Genomic DNA, 3,036 nt, shown 5'->3' with positions numbered 1-3,036 from the left:
TGACAGCCCTCTTAACTGGTCAGGTTTGTATGTATTAATCTTAACGCGCTGTATAATACCACTCCGAAAACTATACCTAATACAGTAATACCTATTATCATATTACATAATATTATTATAATTACGTGAGCATAATATAATATTATTTATATAGGTATAATGCGCGTCGTTAGATTATACAGTATATTAAGTTAGACGACGCGGAATTCCTATTAGGTGTTTTTTTTTTACTGAATGCGGAGGACTTCATAATATATTACACCTATTTTTAATGATTTTCTATCAGAAATAATAGAACACACTCATTATTACTGCTCGTCAATAGAAGTCCATCAGTTCATTAGTTGTCGCTCGCAGGATTTGGTATTGAGAGGTTGTTAGTCTTTACTGAAATGGCTGGTGTGCTCGCACTGAATAAAATAACGATAGGGTTATGCTGACCAACAGGTGGCTTTATCAAAAATTTGTTTGCCTCCAAGTATACTATATAGGTAGTTTTCTTTCCGGAAGCAAAGACTTTTATTGCGATTTACGACCATCACTTGCGGCACAATATTATAAGTCACACGTCTTAAGCTGTTCCATACTTGGCCGAACATTGTTGTCGAACATGTTCGTTGACAATGTTTCCTCTATAGTCTGTACGTGTTTCTTTTGCGTGAGCACGTACAACATTCAAATGTTCGGTCAACAGGTGGCAATTGAACGAACATCAAAGAAAATGTACCTAATGATGCAACACCGTCTTCAGTGTGGACGTGTTCGAACACAAATAAGCTATACTTACATTGCAATTTATTCATAAAATGTATTTATCTTCAAATTAATTAGTATTTCTAAATAAATAATTATCATTCAAAAAGTTGAACTGGTTATTGATCACGGTTACCTACATATAATATTATATTATGATTTATTATTGTTTTATTTAAAATTAAAAATATTGCACTGTAATAAATAATTATTATGATCGATGCGTGGCTTATTCCTTCTAAAATATTCAGTACTTGTAAGTCGTATAATAAGAAAATGTATCAAAATAATAACTATGCAAACTAGCCGTATCGCATAATATAGGTATAATATTAAATAAACTGATATAGGTACCTACCTCTACTTACAGATATTATGATTTATTTCATTATTTGTATGAAACTTTAATTTACACTTGGCGACTTGGCGTAGGTAAAAACTTAATGTTTATCGAACACAAATTATGCAGTTGTACAGAAGTAAACATTACATCTTAGCCAATTATATTAAATTGATGGGGTATAGGTACTTGAAATGTTAAAATAGTAGGTAGGTACGTATTTTATGCATTATATACGCACTCGAAGCTTAAATATTTAGAAAATAATAATATATTATTTTATATTAACACTGATCGCCTCTTTAGTCGTCGATAAGGTCCTTTATTGAGGGGAGCAGTCTATTATATTTTAGTTTACTTGTTAGTTGTTATAATGAAGATAATATGAGAGCATAATAATTAATAGCATATCATTATACGATTTACGACATTTTACACACTAGGTATATTATGTTATAGTGAAAAATTTGTTATCATTGCATTAATTATAACCTACTAGTCGATATTGGAATACCTATAATTTGTTTTGATCATTAGCCATTTGAAAAGTGAGAGAAAAAATATACGTATACATATATAATATTATAGAGCCATTTAAAGAGTACATTTACAAACAATTCTATTCGTACAATTATTAAGAAATAATCTGTAGACTGTGCAAAAAATGTCATAATTGTCGTATGGAGTTGATAATATTTATAAGTAATGATTAAAGGTAATCGTAATTTTAAAATCATCAACATAGTACGTACATTTAAAAATGTAATTTCTTTTTTTTTTTATTAATAATTTTGTAATACATATAATTTATTGTTTATACATACCCAGATCTACTTACATTATATAAGTATATTATACACCAATCATACATTTACATATTATTTACTAAAAATAATAAATATATAGCCATATAGGTACAATTTTTTATAAAATTATTGATGTACCTACTCATTAGTTATTAAATAATGCGTTCTCTAAGCTTCTTAATTTGGATGACGTCTTTGTATACATTTCCTAACTGTTCGTTTCTTATAAAATCTTTTCTGGTAGGAAAGTGAATCTAGTTGGTACTTTGGGGGGGAGGGGGGGTTCAAAAGTAAGTAGTTTTCAAAAACACCGTAAAAAACAAAAGAAAAATTAAGGATAAACGGGAATTTTGGTTCCACGACATTTGATCCGGTAAATAATATCCGGCGACAAATGATCCGCGTCATTAGATCCAGTGCAAAAATATCCTGTACTCAAATTAACCGGGTTAAAAATATCCGGTATTTTTAAATAATTAAAGTTATTGACTCTAAAAATAAAAAATATAAATATGAGTATAGTAATTGTAGAATAAATATAATTGTGTTTCTTTGATAAATAAATAATATATAAAATAAAAATTATTGACAGTCAAAATATAAAATAATTGTTTTTCTATGATAAATATATATAATTTAATGATTAAAAGTTGAAATTATGAGCAATACCTTTTAAGTAATTTAATATATCACCTCTTTGGTAATTTAATACAACATTTTCTAGTCGCTGGTCCAAATCTTTATATTTTTTTCTTTTTAATGCATGGCTTTCTCCTAAATTAATTTTTTCTATTTTAGCTTCCACCAAGTTTTGTTCAGTTTTAATAAAATTAATAAATTTCCATATTGTCGTATGATGGACTCCTATGGACGAATTAAATGCATTATGCCATCCCTCTACTGCATTATTTGTTCTTGGTCGCTTCATTAAAACATTTTCATATATTTAATGGAAAAATTGGACTTCTTCTTTTCCTCCGTACAGGACGTCCAAACCAAGTGTCCTCGAAGTAATTCACGATGGGCTGGAAAAGAGATTAATTTTCTATGTAGTATTCTGACTCTATAAGTTCTTCAAATGCATATACTACATCGTGTACAGGTACGAACGCCAAGCACACAACTGTTTTACTTGAA

Source organism: Acyrthosiphon pisum, chromosome X, assembly GCF_005508785.2.
Source record: "Acyrthosiphon pisum isolate AL4f chromosome X, pea_aphid_22Mar2018_4r6ur, whole genome shotgun sequence".
Taxonomy (NCBI): domain Eukaryota; kingdom Metazoa; phylum Arthropoda; class Insecta; order Hemiptera; family Aphididae; genus Acyrthosiphon; species Acyrthosiphon pisum.
This window is presented reverse-complemented; position numbering follows the sequence as displayed.